Here is a 26969-nt window from a genome sequence, read left to right as displayed (position 1 = left end):
CACACACACACACACACACACACACACACACACACACACAGAGGGAGAGAGAGAGAGAGAGAGAGAGAGAGAGAGAGAGAGAGAGAGAGAGAGAGAGAGAGAGGTGTTCAATCCAGAATGATGCTTTATAAAGTTACCTACAGCATTTGATTCCAGATGAAGCAATCACCTTTATTACTTATACTCTCATCATAACTCAGGAAAAATTTTCACATGCTGAATGAGGGAGACAGAAGGGCTCCTTTCTCTAGTCAGTTCCTGTTGCTCTACGGCATTGATTGCCATCATGGAGTGAGAAGGCTATTTTTAATTAGAGAACTGAAAGCTGAATCTTATGTCATACTGACCCATGGAATATGAAATACATATTCTCATACTGCCTGTACCAAAATACATTCACATAAAAGCAACTTTGGGAAGAAAAGTAAAAACCACATTTCAGAAAATCACAAAATAAGTAACATGATTTCATAATCTTCATTATACTGTGAAATGCTGTTCAGACGTGAACCACCATTTAGTGTAAGAACATAAGCAACAGAAACCAAGGTTACTTGCCATCATGAGAACCCAGTTACCCCAGCAAGTCTTAGATACACCATCAAACCAGAAAATCAAGATTTGGATCTCATTATGATGATAGAGGACTTTAAGAAGGACATAAGTAACTCCCTTTAAAAAATACAGGAGAACACAGGTAAACAGCTCTCTATACCCAAATTCCTCCAGGAGAGAACTGGTCTCCCAGAAGTACTGACACACAGGCTTGCAGGAGAGACAAGCCACAGTCAGAGACAGCAAGACCAGCTAACACTAGAGATAACCAGATGATGAGAGGCAAGGGCAAGAACATAAGCAACAAAAACCAATGCTACTTGGCATCATCAAAACCCAGTGAGCCCACCACAATAAGCCCTGGATACCCCAACCCACCAGAAAAGCAAGACTCTAATCTAAAATCATATCTCAAGATGGTAATAGAGGACTTTAAGAAAGACATAAATAACTTCCTTAAAGAAATACAAGAGAGCACAAGTAAACAGGTAGATGCCCTTAAAGAGGAAACACAAAAATTCCTTATAGAATTACGGGAAAACACAACCAAACAGGTGAAGGAATTCAACAAAACCATCAAGAATCTAAAAATGGAAATAGGAACAATAATGAAGAACAGCCATTTCAATTGATATGTATCCCCAAGATTGCTGAAACACTGGAATACCAAACAGCCAGCATACACCAGCTGATATGAGGCCCCCAACACATATATAGTAGAGAACTTCTGGGTCTGTGTTTATTCAGAGATGATGCACCTAACTCTGAAGAGACTGGAAGCCTCAGAGGGTTTAGAGGTCAGGTGGGGTGGGAGTGGGGGCATCTACGTGGAAACAGGGTGGGGTGGGAAGGAGGTGTGGGATGTGGAGCAGTCGAAGGGTGAATTGGGGGCAAGGAATGGAATATGGAGTGTAAAAAATAAATTAAAAATGAAGAAGCTAATAATAGAAAACAAAATACATGAAAAATATATGGACTCAAAAACAAAGAATTTTTCTAATCTAAAGAAAATGCGGGGACAAAAAGTAGAGCAGAGCCTGAAGGAAAGACCATCCAGAGACTGCCCCACATTGTGATCCATCCCATGTACAGACACCAAACCCTGACACTATTGCTGATGACAAGATGTCCTTGCTGACAGGAGCCTGGCATTGCTGTTCTCTGAGAATCTCTGCCAGTACCTGACTAAGACAGAGGCAGATACTTACAGCTAACCAGTGAACTGAGCCTGGGGACCCTAATGGAAGAGTTAGAGGAAGGACTGAAGGAATGAAGGGGGTTGCAACCCCATAGGTAGAACAACAGTATCAACTAACTGGACCTCTGAGGGCTCCAAGGGAGTAAGCCACCAATTAAAGAGCATGCATGGGTTGGTCCGTGGTCCCTGCTATGTATGTAGCAAAGGAGTGACTGCCTTGTCTGGCCTCAGTGGGAGAGTATGCACTTGGTCTTGTGGAAACTTGATGTCCCAGAGAAAGGGGATGCTGGGGGGTAAGGTGGGAGTGGGTGAGGTGGGTGTGCATGGGTAGTGGGGGAGTACCCTCTGAGAGGCAAATGGGAGGGAGGGAAGAGATGGGGGATTGATAGAAGGGACACCCAGGAAGGGGGACATCATTTGAAATGTAAATAAAATAATTAATAAAAATTATTGATAAAAAACAAATGGAGACAACCCTGGAGATAGAAAATCTAGGAAAGAGATCAGGAGTCATAGGTGCAAACATCAGCAACAGAATACAAGAGATAGAAGAGAGAATCTCAGTTGCAGAAGACACCATAGAAAATATTGACACAACAGTCAAAGAAAATGCAAAAAGCACAAAGTTTCTAACACAAAATAATCAGAAAATCCAGGACACAATAAGAAGACAAAACCTAAGGATTATAGGTATAGAAGAGCAAGGAGCTATTATAAATAAGAAATAAATTCTATTGGCTGAGATTTCATGTTCTCAAAGTAAAGTCTGAGTGTTTAGTTGGTTTGTGATGGTAAACCAAAATACCATATATGAGATGGTTTGATCTATGAACACACTTTTATGGGTCATAGTTTTGGAGGCTAACAGCCTATTTGAATGCCAACATATTCAAGAAATAGTGATGACTTCTTTCCTTATCACAGATGAGTATTTTCTGACTTCTCCTCTTTCCCAAACTAGAGAGAACTACATATCTTTCCTCTCTCCTCATGAGAATACACTACCTCTCATCCTATCACAGCATCCTAACTCCCTTGAAATTGTCCAATCTTAATTGACTCATCACTTTGGGGGAGGGGGATGATGCTTCAACATAATTGATTTTGAATTTTAGGGACATGAATATTTAGCCTATAACAATGACAGGTTGTGTCAAGACAGACCTTTGTACACATATGTCTCAGCCTATTTAGTTTTCAAGATGATTTTGTTCCCTTTTTTCCTATTGCTTTTGTACAATTAACAGAATTATTGGAAAGTCATTATATGCTGTTAACTTTTTAATATATTGGTGTCGTGGATTATCCTTTCTTGCTTTTTATCTTATGCTTTTTATATAGCATCCTCCCTGGGTTTACTTCTTGTTTTGTTTTGGTAGTTTAAAAATAATTTCATATATTAGAAGAAATTTTTGGTATAGGAGTTAGGGCACCTTATCTGTGCTCAATTCTTGGTTCCTATGTGAACTTGGGCATATTCTTTTAACTTTGTATAAATTAATGGTCCTGTCTTTAAAATAAATTAATGCAGTATTTTTAAAAGCATTCAATTTATTGGAAAATTGATTTTTCTACCTTTTTCATCTTTATGTTTCTCTTAATGATATATTTGTCAATATCAGAACAAGAAATTTATAAATATGATTCACTAAATGATAGATGTTACCCCACATTTTACTATGCACTTTTGATGGTAGTCTATTAGAATGCGGACCCTTCCTTTACATCATGATCCAGACAACTCTGAGAATTTTCCCACCTTTTCTTCTGTGATCTAAATTCAGCAGATTGTCTTTCAAATGGGTTCATTTCACTTGCCAGCTCCAGTCAATTTGTACACAACAGTAGTCTGTGTTCTGAACCATTGTGGGGACTTTTTATTTTTCTAATATGTACTTAGAAATCTCAGAGTGAGCATCTACTTCTGTATGTGCCAGGCACTGGCATAGCCTCACAAGAGACTGCTATATCAGAGTCCTGTCAACAAAATCTTGCTGGCATATGCAATAGTGTCTGGGTTTGGTGGTTGTTTATGGGATGGATTCTCCCAGGTGGAACAGTCTCTGGATGGTCCTTCCTTCTGTCTCAGCTGTCTCTTGTGAGGCTATGCCAGTGCCTGGCAAATACAGAAGTGGATGCTTACAGTCATCTATTGGATGGAACACAGGGCCCCCAATGAAAGAGCTAGAGAAAATACCCAAGGAGCTAAAGGAGTCTGCAACCCTATAGGAGGAACAAAAATATGAACTAACCAGTAACCCCCAGAGCTTAAGTCTCTAGTTACATAGGTAGCAGAGGATGGCCTAGTAGGCCATCAATCAGAGGAGAGGCCCTTGGTCTTACAAAGATTATATGCCCCAGTACAGGGGAATGCCAGGGCCAGGAATCGGGAGTGAGTGGGTAGGGGAACAGGGCAGGGGGAGGGTATAGGGGACTTTTGGGATAGCATTTGAAATGTAAATGAAGAAAATATCTAATAAAAAAAGAAATCTCAGAGTGACCCATATGTTATGGATTTGTTATTCCAGATATGGATAGTGAGATTTTCCAGTCATCTTCTGCTACCCTTATGATTGACTCACTGGGGACTGTGGAACAGATGTTGCCCTATAATCAGCAGGCCTTCTAAAACTACTTGGACATCTTTGTTCTTAATCATCAGGACCAGCTGAGAGAAAGTGCACAAATACTACAGAGCTGCTTCTTATGATCTAGGACAAGAATGTAGTTATATATGTATTCCTATGAAACGGTACAATATGACGTGATGTGATCAATGAAGGTATTTAGGCCAAGAAGAACTTGGAGACCCCAGGAAAATTAAATTATCCACCATTACTTTTGTGTATCTTGCATAGCAGATATTTTTAGCAAGAACTCTATGTCATTTCTAGTTCATCTGAAAAATCTTATAATGGGAGTGCTTAAAGGCTTAACCACTTTTCTAATGCTTATATGACAAGAAGTGCCCCTTTAAAATATATGTATGGACATTCTTAAACATAATAGACAGAAATATATAATCAGTTTTTAGTCTTGAGTATTTGGGATTCTTCACTCATGATTACTTCTAACAATGAATGACAATCAATAAACAGAAGCTGTTAATGAGACTTTAATGGATGAATAAATAGCACCCTTTTATTCCTCCTTTTAGTCCTGAACAAAATGATAGACAATATTAAGTTACATGGAAATGAAATTAGCACCACAGTTTCATATTCCTAATAATATAATGTGGAGAATATGGCTGAGGTCTGTGCCTAAGAAAATAATATATGAACTTTTCAAGGAAATATTTCGAGAATGGAAAACAGCTGATCTGAACATAACTAATTTCTTCTGTATATAGTGTATCTGATAATGATGAAGGGGAGGAGCAATGAGTGATGAGATTTTGATTTGGTTTCTTCTTGAAGTTGACTTTGAGCGAAGATTTGAGTGCAGATGGTAGTTTGAGAGATTCTGAGAATTTGGGGAATTATTTTGTCTTGTTTGGGAGTTTTGGTAATCTGGTAATTTGGGAGATGATTTCAGCAGGAGCATTCTGTTCTCCAACTTGTAGATAAGATGTAAGCTCTCAGTTACTGCCCTAACCCCATGCCTCCCTGCCTGCTGCCATTCTCATTATGATGATTGTGGATTTACCCCATTGAAATTGTAAGCAAACCCTCAATTAAATGCATTCTTTTATAAATTTCCCTGGTCATGGTGTTTCTTCACAGATAGAAAAGTAACTAAGACAGCCATTAATGACGTAGGGAAATGATGCAGGAAAGAATGGAATCTCACTCAATGCACAGTAACTAATGAGCAGGTTTCAGCTGTAGATAACTAGCACTAAAACATCATGGGGACTCTAGTGAGGAGTACACCTTAGATTTGGAAAACTGGAGTTGTTGGTTATTCATTAATTCCTACCAGTTCTTAGTTAAGATCCTCACCTAGGAATATCAACTCCTTGGCAATGATTGGGTCTAGCCTTCTGCCTAGGCTACACTTGATTTTAGGTGACAGATTTAATCCTGCAGGCAGAAATTATAAGTGCTTACAGTAAAGATATGCCTTTGTCCCAGAAGTAATAGTGATTATTGAGGGATGCAAATTGTAAAACATTTCATCTTTGACCCGAAATAAAACCAGAAATCACCCATCAAATTTTGTGAGATTAACTAAGACTTTCCTTGTCGAACCCTTCTACATTCTTTCCCAAAAGGAATCCAATACGACTCAGTGAACAATTTATTTCTTATGTCATATAAAAGAAATACAAATATAATGTTTTCTTGTTTATGTTTATAAGTGGAAAGTGATAGTCCAAGAGGAGGTCAGAACCACTAGTAAGATCTTGACTTTTAGAAACCTTTAGAAATCATCTGTGCCTTTGAGTGATGTCATTGTGTTCCCCTGCCCCTTTTTGGTAAAGAAACTCACAGCCATTAGGGTATCTTGAATCCAGGATGCCCTAGTTAGTTTTGCTGTCTCAGGAAACAGAGTTAGAGTCTCTCTGAAAAGGGAAGTGTTCATCTTTAAGAAATGAAGATCCAGGAACTTGGCTTAGTGTTGTGTGGCAGGCAGGTAGCTATAAAATGACTGTGATTAGAAAATTCATAAAATAGAATGGAGCTGAAAGGCATGGATGAGTACTTGTGTGAAAAAATATGGCAACTCTGAAGCAGAGTGGAGAGAGCCATCTGGTCTGGTGTCCATTTTTCTAGCTCTTAGCACTTGGCTGATTGGTGTTCAAGGGCTCAGTAGGAGGTGAGGGTGGAGAGCTCTCTCAGGAGGCAGATTCTCTAAGAGAACTGATTGATTTCTAATTAGTGAATAGAATTTGTCAAAGACATAGAGAAAATTTCCATGGCTCTTTGTAATTTCTTTATTTTTAAGACTTGGGAGAAGAGAAATGATCTCAGTGGTGGCCCGGCTCTCATTAATGATGCTTTTGCTCACCTGACTGAAGCTCTGTACAAATAAAACAAACAGGAGGATAGCAGTCAAGGCCCATGTTCACGGTTGATCTGGCTAAAATTCTGTGGGGAAGACATATCATTTCCATTACGTTATTTCTTCCTGGATTCTTATCTTTGCACTAGACCAAGAACAGGCTGCTGATTTCTTTCAATCATTAAGGGATGGCAAAATTGTTCAAATAATATCCTTATTAGTAGTGAATTTTAAATATTCCCTTTTCCATGTGTAACTTTGTTTTTCCTTCTTTTTGCCTTGTTTGTTGTAATTCTAGACAATTTAATTCTTCAGATTTTCACAGATCTAACAGTATCCCTACTATAATTGGGGTGTGTAAATAGTAGAAGCCTTTTTCTGCTCAGGTGCAAGAGAACAAAATCATAAAAAGGTCCTGTTCCTAAAAGGGAAATGACGCTGTCTGGTTGCAAATGTCTCTGAGATGTAATGAAAAGGTAGTTTCTGTTTACTGCTGCGGCTTTGAATGAGCTGGTTTTGTTAGGGACTTGTTTTCTCTTTGTACAAGAACAGCACAAGAACAAAAAGCTGGCTTTGAGGAAATGTCAAGGACAAGCACTGGATGCAGCCAGAGTGAGACTCAGACTGTCCTCTTCCAGATTCATGCTCAGAGCTCTTTTTTGTTTCTGTGTTTGTTTGTTCTGGATGAAGTTGAAGAATGATATACACAAACTCCATGGGGACTTTAGTGGAAAGCTCAACAGAACCTAGAGACTTTAACTCTGACATCTCTCTTGTTACACGGACCTGTGACACTAAACATGCTCGCCCAATGGAATAGCTTAAAGTACATTAAGTGTTTGTGTGTTTCTAGGGGCTTCATACTTTAATTCACATACATTTTTTTCTTTGGAATGGTTAGCTGGCTTTATGATGAATACATCTTCAGAGCCCAACTCTCTAAAGTCAGATTGGTCTCTCATTTGAAGAGTGACCTTTAACATCTCCATGGTTCATTCCATTTCTGTCTCCCATGTGGATCCCACCACTCTTGTTTAGCATGGCAAAAGGAAAATGATTGTGAAAAGTTCAAAACGTAAATTGCCATGGAAACGTTATGACATCGATAAATTATGTATCCCCAGCAGAAGATGAAGAAGACAGATTAACAAGATAAAACACTCCATTCATCTACCTTGCATTAATCAATCTCTGTCATCATAAATAGAATGGCTTAAAAAGAATTATAGGTATGTAGTCATAATTTGTCTAGGCTAGTATTTTTTTATGTCAGCATGAACAAAATGCTCCTTCTCTGGGGATATATGAGAATACTAGTCTCCAAAAGTCAGAAGCTGTTTGCCTAAGAATCTAGGATGTCATCAGTCTTTCTTCCACTCATCCCATTGGAAGTTGGAGGAACATGTTATGTCTGGCTGAGTTGGACATTTACATATCCATTAAGATATCCAGTCATTCCCAAGTAATTCCTGGAGCAACCATTATTCTAAGTGTCTCAGAAAGAATGGATACTAGGAAAATGCAGTTCTTGGATTTGTATGTTTATAGTAATGGGTACAGGAGAAGGAATACAGGTCAATGGATAGTTTCTTGTAGTGCAATATAAAATATATGCTCTGGAGACCTAGAATATAAGATGTCCCCACATGTTGGAAGAAAGTCTAAAAGCAAAAAATCATGGTAGATGAAATGAAAATTGACAAACACAAGGCATACATGCTATACAGTATACATAGAAGGCCTCACAATGTGTATAGTTTGGTGATATTTGAAACGAGTGTAGACATTCATTTCAATGTCCATAAAACCAAGGTATATTTTTCTAATATATTACAACATGCTGTGATGCCTTCAGTTCCATCTCTTTGCATAACTTTAACTGAGATTAAGAAATCTCATTTCTTTCTAGAATAAAGGAAGATGAATTCAGGACTTACAGTGGCTTCTTCTATAGAATGGACAGTCATTTGGGGGCTCTTTTTAAGCTGATGCTTCCATTTCCTTTAGGGTTTTTTTTTGGATCTTAATTATAGCCTAGATTCAGGTTTGCTGAGAATCCACAACCTTCTGTAATCAGCCCCTCGATTGCCACTGTGTATGCACTAATGCACCTACGTATGATACATATGTGTTTCATTTACTCATTCATTCATTCATTCATTCATTCATTTTGTGTAATATGTGTTATTTGTGTAGTACATGCACAAGAGTGTGCGGGTACACGTTTCTGTGCACATGCATGTAGAGAGCAGTCAAGACAACAGGTATCTTCATTGATTGTCTTTATTGTCTTATATCTGGGGACACTTTATTGTCCCCAGAGAGACGCTTACTGAACTGGAATCTGTTGGCTTTGGCTAGTCCAGTCTTCAGCAAGCTTGTGTAGTCTGCTGCCTCTCTCCATGTACAGCAATGCCTGACTTTGTATACAGGGTCTGGGGATTCAAGCTCAGGTCCTTGCACTTTTATAGCAAGTCCTCTTCTGACAGAGTCATCTCACAACCTTTGATTTATTTCATTTTAATTTGTAATAAGGGCCTTATTCCATATTCTGAGAGTTTAGTTTCCTTCTTATCTTCTTAAATGTACTCTTTTATTTTTATGCAGCAAAACTTGCCAGTCTTGCAGGGTGCTGCTGGTAATTTTTTTTTAAATCTCATCATGAATGAGAGCCCTGGGCAGTAAGTTGCTTAGGGCCATTCTGACCTTGACTTTGACTCTTAAATTCCAAAGAACATTCCCAACAGATGATACCCTTAGGCAAATGCAGGAAGATGTGTGGTTTGTAGCTTGATCTTGTCTTTATACACTCTGAATGAATGAGCTGCTAGTTTAGAATAACTCCTTTGAGAAACTTGGCAACCATAGTCTACCCTGAGCTGTCTATAGGGCATCTTAAACATCTTCTAGATTCCATGATAAGTCAAGAAGTTAATAGTGTAAGAGCTTTGTATGTAATAACTCAATTTTTAAAACCCAGTCTTCCTGGGCTACATTAGTTGTCTATGTGTATGCTAATTAACATATGTGGATACCAAATACCTAGTAGTATATTCATAATATTTTGTTCCACTTAAATAAGATATCCCAATATAATCTTCAGGAACATGGTTTGAGAGCTGTATTTTATCATTTTATTGAGGAAGAACATGGAATTCAAAGTACATATAGGATATATCTAACACCTCATTGCTAGCAGTGTTATACCACTACAGGAATAACTTGCTATTATTCTACCTTGCTAGTCTGATAGGCATAAGTCCTAACATTCACTGGACTGTGGTATTGGCATAAAGTTCTGAAGCAGTGTTTTTCTATTAGATGTCTGTGATAATCAGAACCTGTGTTTTACTCTGACTTTTGGATGGGCTGGTACTGCATCAATAAAGTGAAGTGATGAAGTCTCCATTGGTATGTCACTCAGTGCCAAGGCCAGGGCATTGTCTTACTTCAGCAGTCATAGCCCCCCTTCTCTGCATTTAGAACAGTTCTCAAATAGGAGAGGCACAGACCCTAACATAATTACCACTTGCTTCAATCTGGGTCTGTTTCCATCTCTTCTACACCTACTCACAAGCCTCTTGCTCTGTGTGAGAGCTGTGGTAGGAGCTTTGGCAGTACTAATTGTTATCTCTAGGCTCCAGGGACCAGGGAAACAGGACAAAAAAAATTCTTCTTATTCAAGGCTATTGCATCTTTAATTTGCAGAAAAGCCATTTTAAGACAATTAGAAACTCAGAAATGCAAGCAAACCTAGCTATTCATTTTTTTCTGCACTGAGATTCCTGGAATAGCATGCAGCATGGCTTAGAAGATACAGGTTCAAATTTAGTTCCTGCTATGTATTTCTCCAAGACTAAGTTTCATCCTGTATAAGATGGAGATAATAACGGATAATAATACTTAGTCCTGATTCATACTGTAATTGCAATGATTAAATGAGAAAACTGATGTACCATGTTACATATGATTCCAAGGAACACTCCATTGCAGAATTTAAAATAAAGCAATTGCTTCCACAAAAGGGAGATTTTCTGAATAGTTTGTTACTAATCCTACACTTCAGAAGCAATAGCACTTCAGAATCCAGCAGCAGGCCAAAGTGACTCACCAGCAAAGTAGAATAATGCCTATGTGGTTTTAGTTGGAGAAGTCAGAACTCTGAAGAAAGGATTAGTTCCTGCAGCACACAGTGACTCTGGTCATGGTGACTTGAAGTAGCAATAATGCCAGGTATGAGTAGTTATTTCACAGCATAGAGCTATAGGATTGAAGGTTTGTTAGTCAGGCCTTGCTTCTCCTTTTACAGAAAGTAAAGCTTCAAGATCCATGGAAGGAACTTTTCCTGTCTTCTAGGTGATATCAATATTGAATACTAAAAATGAGACTACAAAAAAGATCTCTTATGCAAAAACAGTGTTCTCATTTGACATACTTACTGGATGGCATATATATTTGTCTATCTGTCTGTCTGTCTGTCTATCTGTTTGTAAATGTGACAATTAAGAACACACACACTTCCACACCACAGACATATCTCTATTGCCATTTTGGCAAAAGGAGTTATTTCTTTGGCCTCTATGTGCATTTTATTTTGCCTACCAAAGCAAATTTATTAAATCCAAGTCTCTGATGACTTTCTCATCAGATTTTGACATTTAATAAATGTTCAGGTTTTACATTTTACAAAGGAGCGATTCCAACGTGCTCAAAAGATACACAACTCACTAATAAGAACTGTTTAATAATGAACACACACACGAAACAGTTCGGGGATGACCTAAATCAGAGAACCAAACACAACCCTATCCTTACCCTCTAGAATCATGCTCAGTGGTATGCCCTCTATCCAAATATAGCCTCTAGGTTCATGCTCATCGAAGCACAGGAATAGGGCTGCAAATGCAAGGGCCATACAAGCTGCTTCTTCCACTCAGAGTTCTGTTGATGTCAGAAGTGCAGAGCCTAGACACTAGGTATTTTGAATCAGCTTCTGTTCTCTCTATCAAGGCTGAATTGCTTCAACTCCAGCTGCAGCAGGCATCTCTAGCTCCCTGTTCCCTTTCCAGCCCACAGTCTTACTAACAGTTTATATCTGCTTTGTTTATTAGTGAGGAAGGAGGGGGGTGCTTGCAAAGAGGTGCCCAAGGTAGGTCAAAATGTCTTTCTATCAGAGGCCATCTTAATGGGGCTCTACTGGGAAGTGGGGAGAGGTCAGAAAACTCTGTTATCCCCCATTCCTTTAGGTAAAATAGGCTAAGTTGTTTCCCAAGGCTTATCCTGTGCTTCACTGACTGGACAGTATTCCTTGGGGAAGCAGAAATTAACTCTACTGTCCTATCCAACTTGAATGCTAAGTAAATGAAATGGAGAGCTGAGCAGCCCCTTGGTTACAGAGCACCACAGCCAGGCAGGTGCCTATTTTTAGAAGAGAAAGAGTGGGGAAAAAGTCAGGTTTATTCTTTGGGGATGGGCAGGTAGAATAACAATCTGCTAACGTTTAACATTCAAGATTTTTTAGATAGTCTAAAAATGTGATTTTTTTTTTTGCCTACTTTGGTGCAATGCTGTCATCGTAATTGCACATTCCTGGACAACCAGCACATGAACACCAGGAAAAGGAGACATGCAATCTTTGCCTTAGAATTGAGGGTTATGGGATCATGGTATAAAAATTGCCTAGGTGTTTGAACTAGGGGTAAAACAGGTGGCTTGAGAGCCAGAAATATTGAAACTTCAGGTCTCAGCTCAAAAATCATCTTTAGTGAATTCTGCTTTATCATGTCTTTCAGCATAACTTTTTACTGGCACAATGTCCTTGTATTGATGATGCTGAAAGGGTTTGTGCCTCTCCTATGAGCCAAGATTATTTGGCCCCTGCCTTTAGGAGTTCCCTCCCCCTGCCCCTGATAGAATGAGACAAAGCTTAACCTATGCAAAGAGGCTGTCTCTTTTCACTGCCTTTGATGATTGATGGTGTTGGTGATGGCCACCTGTCTGGCTTCATTCCATTGCACTTCTGGCTTTCCTATTCCTGGGTCATCTGTCACCCTCAGTTGATACATACCTGGGCTAGTGAGGCTCTTTTGGTGGCTGGGAACATTGTTGCTCCCTGCTACTTGGTCTCTCCTGAATTGTTTTGAGTAGTGAATCTTCTGGGCTACTCCTTTCCTGCCTGAGCCTCTGAAGTAGTAGTTTCAAGTTTTTGTTTTTTTAATTTTTGTTTCTCTTGTGTGTGTGTTTGTGTGTGTGTGTGTGTGTGTGTGTGTGTGTGTGTGTGTTGAATCACTATTGATAATATTCATTCCCAGGTATTTTATTTTATAAATAAACAAGCTTTTATAACCCCCTTTCCCTTTACATAGCATTGTTGTTCTTCCATGAACATATGATAATCTCTTAATTGTTTACTAATTCTTTCTATTGTCATTCTTATTTGAACATGAAAGTCAAGAATATGCGTTGCTTGCTCCATTCACTGCTCTGTGGCCACGTTCTAGAGTGGTGCCCATTGCATGTCAGGTGCTCAGAAAATATGGTTCAAATTGATGAATGAATGTGTGAACTAAAAGATCTAATATAATGATGGCAATGAGCATACCCCTAAAATGGGAGCAGTATCAGCAGTTAACGTTTGTTGAGTGTTGTAATTCACCCTTTAATATTCAGCAAGTCTGTATGCCATATGCTGTCTTTTATCCCTTTAATTTTGTAATGAAGTGAAATTGGACTTGGTGTTTAGTGATTTGATTCTGTTGTTGTGGGGTCACAACTTAGAAATGATGATAGAGCCAGTGTTTGATTCTAATTCAGAAAGCAGTGATTCTAGACCTACCAGCCCAAAGGAGTCAGTTGACAATGCTTTGAATTAAGTTCTGTTTTAAATTCCCTTCTATGTTTCCTACACATCTCTGTGAAACGATCTCATTTCAATGATCACAGGAGATGAATGTTCTTTTACTATTGTTTTAACTGCATCGTACATGTGCTTGTTATTGTAAACTCAGCATAGCAAAGAAAACCATACCTCATTGTTCTGTGCTAGAAATAGTTTTCTATATTCCTTCAGTTCCATGTTCATACTGAGGCTATATCAGATGAGGAATGGCAACTCCTTTCTTTCCAGGTGTAGGAAGGAGGATTACAGGCTATTGTGAGGAATTATAATACGGACCTATTTTTATTAGTGGTAAGACCTAAATGAGCTTCTTGCTCACTGTTTGGGTTATTTTCATTCTTGACAGTTCAGTTTGTGTGTAATTCTCCTCCCCCAAAGAGAGAGAGAGGGAGAGGGAGAGAGAGAGAGAGAGAGAGAGAGAGAGAGAGAGAGATGCAAATACATCAGAACACAAAACCACACAAACTCCGAGTTGTCTACTGGACTCCTCAGAGACAGTACACATTCTATGTAGTTTATATGTAGCCTAAAGTTCTGTGTACCTTCAAGCATTGATTTCTTCCTGGGAGTTCCAAGTTCTATTAGGATGTTGGCTCTGGGAGAGTATATAGAGTATCATTTTTATCCTGGTGCTAGCACCCAATATAATTCATTTTCAGAGCAACCATATCATTGTTTTATGTTTATAAAAACCAAAGTGTCCATTGTGGCTAGGCAGTGATGGCATACACCATTAAGCCCAGCACTTGGGAGGCAGAAGCAGGTGGATCTTTTGAGTTTGAGGCCAGCCTGGTCAACAAAGCAAGTTCCAGGACAGCAAGAACTATACAAAGAAAACTTGTCTCAAAATAAATAAATCAATCAAAATGTCCATTGTTTGTTTATGTTATAATTAACCAAAAAACTTGTATTCCTTTTAAAGTAGCTGGCTTTAGTGGCATGGGCTTTAATTTTAGCATTTAGAAGCCAGAATCAGAGGCCCTTTGATTAAGATACTGGGCATCTATGACAGGCTCAGGAGCTCACTGCCTTTCTTCAAAGAACTGACTGACTCCAGCACCTTCTATTCTTTTCAACTTCTCATTTCTCCACGAATCCCAGACTGTAAAATAATTCTATTCTACATAACCTATGTGAACATATGTTCTTTCTCTGTGTTCAAACTCCTACCAATTTCCCTGAGCCATTATTCTTTGTTTCTGTTTAGATGGCGCAAATGTATACTTATTCGTTTATAAATTCACCGAGATCTCAAAGTTCTCTTCAATAATTTGAAGTGATGCATATCTAATGAGTAAATCACCAACGGCATATAAGATCTTATTTTAGTGTCTCTCGTTTGACAAAAGTACATATTTTTATTTACTAAATATTTCTCCAAATATACTTTATCAGTTTGCTGAGTCTTACCACTAAACATATTCTGTCAGTTATAAATCAAATAAGAAAAGAAGCCCAAGTGATTCATTGACATGTCTCTTTCACAAACCACTTTGAGAGCTTTGACAATGTTTACATATTAAAATTACTTAAGCTGGCTTTAGTGGCATGGGCTTTAATTTTAGCATTTACAAACCAGAATCAGAGGCATTTGAAGTTTTGGGACAGCTTGGGCTACTTAACAAGATCTTGTCTAAAGAAAGGGGCTAGCAGTCTACTCAGTGGTAAAATGATAGCATGTAAAAGGCACAGTTGATACATATCAAGGCTAGTGAGGCCCAGAGCTTCTAGCACCACAAAAACAAAAGAAGCCACTTGAGAGGGCTTGAATAAATGACCAATGCCCAGGCCCGACCATAGATCTCGAGAATCAGAATGTCAGTCCAAGTGCAACTAAGAGTGCAGACCACTAATAGATCAGATTTTCAATATGCCCTATGCTCAAAATTATACGATATATGACCATGATTGATTATGAATTCCTGATCAAGAAAGATAGAATGCAAATACTTCGGCTTTTTGTCTAGTAAAGGGCCTGACTTATTGTAGGTCCTAAACAAAGAGTTAAGAGATGTTATAAATAATTTCACTTACATTCATTACTTTCTGTCCCTGCAAGAAATACCAGTGTACTTTCAACTTATGTCATTCAGAACTCCTAACACCTGAGACCCAAATGTTAAATCACATCTTCTTGGAAATTATGAAGAGCCTTTGGAAATCTTCCAGTTTCTTCTGGGTATGTATATGTGAACAATCATTTTCATTTTATCTACTTGGTTGGAGTGGGCTAGATTCTTATTTGAAAGAAGCAATGAGCATGACAACCTGGACCTGCCTTGACAGGCTTCCTTTTGTTAAGAAACAAAGAGATAAACCCAAACTAAAACAAAAGTATTTTAACTATGAAGGAAAAAAATCTGTCTCATTTTCACCCTGAGCTGCAAAGACATTGAGATACAATAAAAGCCTCTAAGCAACATTTTGGATAGTGCAGGGTGCTGAGTGGCACCCAGTTAAACAGCTGTGCTATCACGACAGGAGGAGCAATCACTTCCCTGGCCCGGATTGATGGCTTGGTGGTTGATAGGGTATATTTTTATTGATCCCTACTTGTTTTCCTGTTTTAAATTTTTATAGACTTGTCAAATCTCTGTCTTCTTTTTCTACAGTAGCATTTTCCAGAAGTATATCAACCTTAAAATGTGATTGCTCATGTAGTCTGTAGTGGGAATTTAGAGAATTGTTTTTATTGTCCTAGAAATAGTGTGCAAGGAACAGTCATTAAGCTTGTCCCTGGATAGGTGACAGCATGTGCTAATCAATGTTTTTGTTTTGTCAAGCTGCTTTCAAATGTTAAACTGCTAAAAAAACCCAAAAAAACAAAAAAACCTAATTTCCCCACCTTGTTACTCCTTTCACTATGGCTAGAAATAATGGTGAGTTCAGGCTTCTAAGAAATTGATCTTCTTTAAACGTTTTATAATATAGTGGATAATGAAAAATTAACCCCACTTCTGCCTGAATTCAAATTAATCATTAGGTACTTCCCTTTCTTATATAAAACTCATAACATTCTTGTCAGTTGATTATTTTTTGTTATTTAATTAAGTATGTCTCAGAACATAAGACTCTTTAGGTGAATGTGACAATGGGTCACTTACAGTGCCTTAGAAATAGTTTGATCATATTATTTTTGGTATTTAGATTACTAGGTATTAGATGTGTTATTTGGTATTTAGAAGTATGAAGTTTTATTTTTCTTTCAACATAGAGTATATTAATAAATATATCTAAGATTCCTTTACTGATAAAGCATAATTTTGTTATGTAAGTATTTCTAAACAGATACTTCTTATGGAAGGTTTCAACCAATATTATTTTTCTCTTCTTTCTCATGTAGTGCCTACATACACACACACGCACGCACGCACGCACGCACGCACGCACACATGCATGCATACACATGCACACACACACAAAATTCAATAAATATAATTTCAAAAAATGTTTCAAAAGAAACTTTATGAGCCAGGAATGTTGGCTCAGTGTTATATTCCTAGCACTTGGGAACTTAAGACAAGTGTGAAATCCTGTCTCAAAAGGACTCTGTTTATCACACAAAATGAGTGCCATGTTTATCCAGTTGTGGTATGACTATCCAAATAACCACATCTATTATGTGTCTTCCTTGAGCAGGGCAACAGATAATTGCCATCATCATCAACTCTGCAACTCAGAATCCTGGGAGGCTGGAAAGAAGATTTTATCCTTCCTCATAGAACACACACAACCAAGTACAAAACTCCCATTTAATGTGTTTTTGCTGGTTTTCCTTAAAATGTTGCTTCACAAGTCTAAAAGTACCCAATTTCTCTAGTTTCTCCCTATGAATTTGGAGGAACATTGAATGTATTAACTCTTACTTCCCAATTAACACTTATAGAATCCCTATCTCTCAGGGTCCACTTCTATGTCATTGTCACATACTGTATACTAACTAGTCCTTTGTCTCCAGTAAAGTAGTACAGTAAATTGCCCCCTTCTTCACTTGCCACTCTCATGTACCCTACTCCTTGAATTTAGTTGCCTTCTATTCAAACTAAGTGTATACCTTTGTTAAAGCTTCCAAGACTGCTGCCTCTTTCAGTTCTACTTTGACTACAGTAGTTGTGATTTTCCTTCTGCTCTTTAAATAACATGTTAGCATGGCAAAGCTGTCTCAGTTTCTAACAACCCCATCATCACTTAAAAGATGCTACTTCACTTATCTCAGACAAGAAACCTGAGCTTTAATCTGCATTCATACAAACAATCTTGTTTTCCTTCATTTCCTTTAAATACTTTTATTTGTCAGACTTCTACAGTTTCATTATAATGGGTCTGGGCATGGATTTGCTTTGATTTATCTTTCCAGGAGCTTAGTGTGTTTATTAGATCTCAAGATTTGTATCTTCCTTAAATCTTTTAAAAATATTGTCATTATATCTTTGAAGGGTTTAATACATCCATTCAATTTTTAAAAATCTCTTTAAAAAATAAATCCTGTTAGACTTTACTTTGTATGTACATGTCTATAAACCTTACTTTTATAATTCCCATATGTTTACCTGTCTGTACTGCAGTCTGTTTATTTATTCTCAAAAAGCTTCCAATTTACTGACTCTTCAAATCTGCATGGATTCAGGAAATCGGGAACCTTTAATAATTCAATTTCCAGGAATCTTAACATCTTCAAACTAACTGGAAATTTGCTTGGAGGATGGAATTCAGTCATACCACCATTATTCTGTGATAGAAAGATCCTTTGCTATTTTTCCTGATATTAAATGTCTCATATCTATTGGAGGAATGGATGAACCAATTCCTCTGCATAAGAAACTTATGTCAAGTAAAGAAATGTGGCAAACCTGATTTCTGACTGTATGGAACACAGAGTTTGTATGCTGCTTATGTAAAATATTGACTTCCTGATGGGCCATGAGTCAAAGGAGGCTTCTTGGGGGACCAGGGCATGAAGATGTAAGGGAAAAACTGTGTTTCCTTTGGCTCAAGGAAGTCACAAGAGCCTGGTCTCCCCATCCCAGTGCATCCCAAAAGCATGTCAGCTGTGCTTTTAGCGCAGTAAGATCTCCACTCTTCTGTGTAGGATTTCTGGTAACAGGATAGCCCAAAGGTCCCTGCATACAAGAATGCTCTCTGTATTTTAATTAAATCAATGCATTTATATCCAGTACTAAATACTAAAAATAGAGAGGGGGGAGAGAAGAATCATCACTTTAAAAAATAGAAGCTGGTCTAGCATACCTTTCTTTGCATATTTATTGACTGTTTATGGGAAGCATGCTGTGTAACACCACAGTGCCCAAGATAGACTTTGTATGTGCTTGTATCTTGGAGGAGGCTGTGGTAAGATATTTGGAGTTTCTTCTAAGCAGTCTAGGGAAATGCACAATTGGGGCATATGTTAGTCAATATACCTCAGTTTTAAAGGGATAATCTGGTGAGTGGATACTCATGTTGAGTAGAAAAGAATGGAAAGAAAAAAAATACAAGTGGAAAGTCAAACTGGAAACCTACTGGCGGAGTCCAGCAGAAGAATTGTAGTAACTTGGACAGGTAAAATTGCATGTGTATTCAGAGTAGTAGGATTTAGGACCAAAATTGAAAGCAGAACAAACAGAAGCTGCAGATGGAGTATCTGAAGTTCAGCATATGGAGAGAAGAAAACAATCAGCTGCATTCCTAGGTGTTCTGTTCTCTGAGGTGGGGAGATGAACAGGAGGGACACAAGTGCAGAAACAAGGATCAAGAATTGTAGTTACTTTTCTATTGATGTGATAAAACACTATGACAAGGCAACATGTAGGGAATCAAAAAAGAGCTTATTTGGTTTTACAGTCCCAGAAATATAAGAGTCCATCATGGCAAGGAGTCATGGAAGCAAGTAGCAGATATGGTAACAGGAAGTACTGTGTGCTCACATTTTAAACCACAAGCAGGAAACAAAGTAAACAGGGAGTGGCACAGTCTTGAAAACATCGAAGCTTGCCCCCAAGTGACATCGTTCCTCGAGCAAGTCTACACTTCCTAAATCTACCCAAGCAATGTCACCAACTAGAGACCAAATATTTAATTAAATATGTGAGCCTATAGGTGACTTTATATTTTAAACAACCAAGGGATAAAGGCCACATATTGGAAATATTGTATATGGACTTGTTCTTAAGACATTAGACACTCCTGTATACAAACTTGAGTTAGTGCAGATTTGAAAATTAGTATGTAGTGTGATCTTCTGGTAGCATTTAAAATGTGGTTTAGATTCCAATGAAAGACCTGCCCATAAGAGAGATATATAGGGAATATTGTGTTAAATCACAATCTATTATCAGTGAATTAAAAGAACCAGCTCTCATCCCAGACCTGACAGAACATGTGGTCAGTTAACATTTAAATTAGCATTCTTATTTCTTTTTCCCATTTTCTTTCTCTAAAATGTAGATCATTCTTTATTCATAGAGGCAAGGTATATAAAAAAAACATGCTAACCCACATGTGGATTTGACACATTCATTCACAGATTACAATCAAGTCAGAAAGTCACTTAAGGATCTTTCGTACCTTCCTGGTTCATAATTCCAAATTATAGGCAGTTTTCTGCAAGAAGCATGTAGAAATTACTTTGAGTTAACTTGGAAGATTCTTTGGTGATATCCAAGTGTTGGTTGGCCAGATCATTTTTGTCTTAATTTATGTTTGTAATTTAGAAATTTGTTTCCCACTGCTTTGTGGCTTGAGATTCAGGGTTTTTTTTTTTTCCTTCTGAGTATAAGTCACTTTGGGGCATTCAGCTTGTTTTTCATGAAAACTCCCCAAGTTTTCCTAATGTGCCACCCTTGACAGTTTCTTCCCCACAACTGAGAGAATCTTAGTAATGTCACTGTTTTTTTGTTTTGTTTTGTTTTGTTTTGTTTTGTTTTGTTTTGTTTGTACTAAAGAAAGAGATAAGAAGAAGACCTTTCCCAGACTTGGAAGGATGCTCTGTGGGACATGAATGTAGGGGCGAGCCTGGGGAGGGTGCTCTGATGTAATGATCAGTGGCATTGTAATCTGCCTAAAAATCGTGACATTGAAAAATGTATTTAAACATAGGATTCTATGTCCTCATGTTTCTCCTACTCACATATATCAACTCTAGTCTATAGTTAGTAAATGCTCATTTTCTTGACATTCTGATAACACCCAGCCTAACCCCATAAGCCTGTACCTTTACTTCACCTCTTCTACACCCTTCTAATATTCAAGATGCAGAAACACTCAACTTAGTATTGAATACACGAAATAAAGATAAAAGAACCTGAAACAATGTTTCACATCTGCCAACCTGACAGGTGGAATTGGAGCAGAGGAGATGCTAGTCCCACCAGCAGAAAAATACAAGCTAAAATAAAGTTTCCTCAAGGAGAGGACTGGCTACAACAGTTTTAATGTGACTATCTCCTCTGAGCCCTTGTGAGAAGCCTGAGAGAATAAGTGAGAAGAGGTGACTATAAACACTCAGCAGCTTTTCTTCCTCACACTGCTAGTGGAATACCAAACACAGGATGCAGGCTCTCTCCTTTCCATCTATGAAATTGCTCTGATATCTTATAAAGATGTTAAGAGAAATGATTTCCATTCTTTTCTTCTTACAAATCTCCCCTTCTTCAGAAGACCTGAAGTAGTTAACCATCTCTTAGCACCTTTGGATTCATATCTAATAAGAGTAGCTATGGATGCTTCAGCACGGTAAGAAAAGGCCCATTCAACAGGGTTTTAGATGCATTAAGTAGAAGTAATATAGTTCCTGTGCTTCTCCCTCAAATAACTGAGACATAAAGTGGGTGGGGTGCTGGACCTGCCACAGTTCTTTAGTGTCTGAGAAGTAAACCATTTACACCTACAGAGCAATGTTCCTGGGTTGCTCCCTAGTAGATGTTTACCAGTGTTCTCTTAGTTTTGACCTTGTGCTAGTTGCTGATGACAAAAAAGTGAGTCATATAGGTGGTACTTGCCCTCAAACAATGTACAGTGTTTAGGCAGTTACCTAGTAGGTGTGTGCAGCACAGATTCTCCCATGCTTTCCTTTGCTTATTTCATCTCTACTAGAGGATGTCACTGTGTGAACTTATCACTATTGGAAGGAGGGTATTTAAACAAAAGGACAAATATGCCTCTTGTTGAATTTGAGAAACTTGCTGGTATCCTGGTGATTGATTTCAGAGGCAGTGGGTGCTATATCTGAATTTTGTTCACATAGTGTAATTTGTCCACAGTGCCCCTGAAATCCTGACTGGGGTACCCTAATCTGTCATGCATTTGGATAAGTCCTCATCTAAGGAAAAAAAGACATGGACTTTGGGTTCATTTGTCACAGAGAGAAAATCCCTATAATTCTGTATCTAGACTAGTGCCCTAATGCTGAAATGCATTTACCTGACAAATTGTCATGGCTGATCTTATGACATGGTGTGAGACCTACTTATCACTAGTAGTTGGTATATCTGGACAGGGAACTCTTTGTGCCCAAACCTGCCTAATGAACAGATGTGTTCAGTATCAAATGGCCTCTCAAAGTCTCCCAACCCCAAGATATTATAAATGATGCTAAAACAGAAGACAAAGATGTAACAGTTGTACACCATCTGTTGTAACTGCCTGTTGCTCTGCTGTTTCACTACTGACTTTCCTCTGAAGATTTCCAATAACTGTGCCCAATATTGTGTGACTATAGGGCTTATTCTCAAGTTGTTCACTGTAGTTATTGATCACTTGAGTATGGCATGTCTTAGCCTTGAGATCTATGTACATTAGTCAACTGAGCCAGACTGAAACCTCCTTGTGGAACTCTGCATTGGCTCATGGATCTAAACACTCACTCTCAACCGCATTATCAGCTTAGTTTTAAACAGTTCCATAGATGCTGCTATAGTACGGGTGTCCTAGCAGGGAAAGCTACATGGAGCATCATCCAGAAAGTGATATCAGAGGAAGATCTGAGAAGGCATGCCAGGCAGACTAAATAAAATGTAAAAGTACCAGCTGTAGAAGAGCAAAGGCTTAGCAAATTTGAACATCCTAGTTACATTCCAGCAGCTGAAGAGTAGCCAGGTCAATCTACTTATGTGTCTAAGTCCAAAGTCTCTGGTTTTGCCCAAATTCAACCTGATGAATGTGAAGCTACAGAATTTGGATATATCTCATTTAAAAGTGGGATGCCATTTAAAGTTTAAGGAGAAAACTTCTTTGGTGAAAGCAGTAGTTTAGGAAGAGGAATTTAGACACCATATGCAGGCTGGCTAACAAAGTGAAAGGCTGGAAATAGAGAATACTTGGTACATGCTGCACAAGCATAAATATAAGTGATTTAGAAGTCATTGATGTATGTTAAGACATTGATATTTAATTCTCCTACTATAATATTTATCACTGGTATATCTTTTACTGACATAATAATTATATATTTATGTGTTCTAAGATGGTGTTTTGATATATGTATCACTGTGTAATGATTAATAGTAAGCTGATTAATACAGCTCTCATTTCATATTCTCATTATTTTTGTGGTAAAAAATTTGAAATTTATTCTCATAGTTATTTTAAATATAAAATATCTTATTTACCATAACTACAACATTGTAGAGAAGAACACCATCCTCTGTTCCATCTGTACCTTTATAACTGATATCGTCATCTCTCTTAGTTTACCTCTGGGAACACTGTTCTTTTTCCCTACTTCTATGTTTGATGATTTTTGATTCTATATATAAGTGAAATCATGTAGTATTTATCTTCCTGTAGCTCACTTAGTTTGCATAGCAGAATATACTCCAAGTTCATCCACGTGGTCTTCACGAATAAGATTTCCTTGTTTTTAACGGCTGAATCATATTCTAGAATTTCTATGCACCATGGCTTATTTATTTATTTATTTATTTATTTATTTATTTATTAATAAAAATGTAGTTTGATAATATAGGGTTGATCCAGTGTTGCAAATCACACTACAGTAAACATAGGAGTATGGATATCTCAATGTAGTGATTTCATTTCCTTTGGATATATACGTATAATGGGATTATTAGCTTGTATGATAGTTCTTATTTTATTTTGTGATGGATCTCCACACTGTATTCTATAATTGCTGTATGAGTTAACATTTCTACAAATTATGGACAATAAAGATTTCCCTTTTCTCCACATCTGTGCCAGCACCACCTTCTTTTATTTTTATAATAGCCATGACAAGTATGCAATGATACCTCAAGGTACCTTTGAATTCCTTGTCTTTAATGATAACTAGATTGTCTTAATTTGCTTTGTACTATGGTAAAAAGACTGACAACCTAGGGGAGGAGACAGTTTATACTTTACCTACCAGTTCTATTAAATTATCATGGAAAGCCAAGTGATGGACTGATGTAAAGACCATGGAGTGATGATGCTTACAAGCTTGCTCTTCCTGACTTGATTGGCTACTTTAAAAATTTATCCCAGGCCCACCTGCCTAAAGAATGGCACCATCCACGTGGGTTAGGCTCTCCTACTTAAGAAAATATCCTACATACATGCCTTACAGGTTTGTCTTATGGTCAGTTGAACTACCCACTTCTTAGGTGATCCTAATCTATGTCAAGTTGACAAAATCTAAGCAGTTCACTGACATTTGCCAACTTTTTGGTATACCTGTTGACCATTAGTTTTGAAAAAAATATTTGTTTATTGAGATTTTTTTTTGGCTTGAGTTATGTGAGTTCCCTATATGTTTTATACATTGATTTCTCATTATATGAAGTGTTCTCAATGCCCATACATAAGTGTTAACTACTAAAAAATCACTGATGTGTGAATTTGGTTATAGGTATCACTACACAATATCTTTTTTATATTTTTAATTAGATATTTTCTTTATTTACATTTCAAATGCTATCCTGAAAATTCCCTATACCCTCCCCCTGCCCTGCTCCCCTACCCACCCACTCCCACTTCTTGGCCATTGTGTTCCCCTGTACTGGGGCATATAAAGTTTGGAAGAACTAGGGGCCTCTCTTCCCAATGATGGCTGACTAGGCCATCTTCTACATATGCAGCTAGAGACATGAGCTCTCGGGGTACTGGTTAGTTCATATTGTTGTTCCACCTATAGGTTTGCAGACCCCTTCAGCTCCTTGGGTACTTTCTCTAGCTCCTCCATTGGGGGGTCCTGTGATCCATCCAATAGATGACTGTGAGCATCCACTTCTGTATTTGCCAGGCACTGGCCTAGCCTCATAAGAAACAACTATATCAGGGTCCTTTCAGCAAAATCTTGCTGGCATATGCAATAGTGTCTGTGTTTGGTGGCTGATAAATTATCAAACCATTCCCTGTATATGTTCAGTTCTAGTTGTTAATTTCACTCTAATAAAGATATATAAAATATGTTTTATAGTAAAAGAGTCCCAAGAGAAATGTCAAATCTATGTACAGAACCAAATTTCAAATATCTTCTTAGTGCAAGAGTATAAGCATGGACATATTGGGGCCATTTCAAGGGCAAGGCATCAAGTACAGATTTGAGAAAAAAAGTCAGGGTGTGGAGTCATGGAAGGAAGTACAAAGGATTATTACTTTTTTTTCCTTGCTTATAAAGAGTCACACAGGAGTAGAGGCTCCATGTAAAAGCCCTGGAGATAGAGACTCATTCATTGTTTTTACTAACAGCAAACATGAATGAACGCTCTGGTGGTACTGCTGTAGCCCAGAGAATTTATTGAGTTATTATTGCTCTGTGATCTAGTCTCCAGAACTCTCAAAATGTTCTTGTTATTTCCTAGAGGTAGTATCATTTATCTTAGGCTATCCATCAGAGGATAGACATGCCAAGGCAGTTGTATGAGTGTAGGAACAGTAGTGGTGGCTGTTTCATCTTAAGTGCTGTATAAGTTGGTCCTGTATGCTCAGTTTCACAGAAAGTTTCCTGCTTTGCTTTGTTTGGTTTTGTTTAATTTTGTGGGGCTTTCTTTTTTAACAATCAGGTCCTCAAATGTCAGTGCTATCCAGATAATGTTTAGTTACTTTCTTAGTAGGGGTTACTTTTGCTGTGATGAAACACTATGACCAAAAGCAAGTTGGGGAGGAAAGGGATTATTTGGCTTATATATCCATGTCACTATTTGTCATTGAAGGAAGTCAGGACATGAACTCAAACAGCTCTGGGACCTGGAGGCAGGAGCTGATGTAGAGGCCATGAAGGGGTGTTGCTTACTGGGTTGCTCCTCAGGGTTTGCTCAGCCTGCTTGCTTATAGAACTTACGGCCATGTTCCCAGGCTCGGCCATGCCCACAATGAGCTGGGCCCTCTCCCCATCAATAACCTATTAAGAAAATGCCCTACAGGCCTGCCTCTAGCCCATCTTTTGGAGGCATTTTGGCTTCCTCTTCTCTGGAGACTCTATCTTGTGCCAAGCTGATATAAAACTAGCCAGCACGCTTATTATTAAGAAACTCTTAGTTAGCTTTCTATTACCGGAAATAACACCTGAGATAGTCAGCTTATAGGAAGAAATGGCTTAGTTAGGCTTATGGCTTTAGAGTTTTCACTCCATGGTCTCTTGAACCTATTGATTTGAGCTTATAGCACTCCATGGTGGGTGCATGCAGGGGAGAAGTACTGCTTAACTCATGATAAGGAAGTGAAAATAAGAGGCCAGGCCCCCACAATCTTCTCTGAGGGTGCAACCCTAAGAACCTAAATCTTCCTACTAGGTTAATCTCTTAAAGCCTCCACCACTTCCCAATAGTGCCAACCAGGCAACCCACCCTTTAAGAGCTGTGCCCCTGGGAGACATTCCAAACTCCAACTATAGCAATACTCCTAGTGGGATCATTTCTTCAGTCATCCAATCCTCTGAAGACAAGAAATGGAATGGGTGCAAGAGGCTCACAGTCATGCTGTCTGTCACATTCCATTCCATACACAGAGGTAGAAATTTTTTTTTTATTTTAATCTTTGATGATTAATGCAGCTCTTCTCGGGGAAGCTGTCCGCATTGCCATCTCTCTTCCAGGAGACAAAACAAAGATATCTCAGGGCACATGGAAACTCACAGTGTGTTTTTATACTGAAAGCATTCTAGCTACCCAAAGCTGCCAAGGTAGTTTATGTCTCATTAGTTTGCTCTGCCCATCTCTACTTGTATGTGAGGGGATTCCAAGGATGCATACTCCATATATATATTTGCCAACATGCCAGGAAATACTTGGTCACCTAAAACCAGAATCAGCCTTGACATTATTTTGCATTGCTTTGTTTCATGAGACAGAGGGTTGCTATTTACCCCCTGATAACCCGCTGCTCACCATATTACCAGACTGGTATGGGCATCATAGAAACCCTTGTTCCTCAACC

General features: G+C 38.2%; 1 protein-coding gene and 1 long non-coding RNA gene across 7 annotated transcripts in view; both read left to right on the top strand.

Annotated features, from left to right (window-relative positions):
- Nucleotides 1–26969, top strand: part of Fgf13 (fibroblast growth factor 13) — a 523434-nt gene that overhangs the window by 254346 nt on the left and 242119 nt on the right. The gene's annotated exons all lie outside the window — the stretch shown is intronic.
- Nucleotides 1088–24292, top strand: Gm39518. The gene is made up of 2 exons (XR_878118.2): nt 1088–15777; nt 17238–24292. It is a non-coding gene; the product is annotated as a predicted gene, 39518 (long non-coding RNA).

The sequence above is a fragment of the Mus musculus genome, chromosome X (genome assembly GCF_000001635.26).
Source record: "Mus musculus strain C57BL/6J chromosome X, GRCm38.p6 C57BL/6J".
Classification (NCBI taxonomy): domain Eukaryota; kingdom Metazoa; phylum Chordata; class Mammalia; order Rodentia; family Muridae; genus Mus; species Mus musculus.
This window is presented reverse-complemented; position numbering and strand designations above follow the sequence as displayed.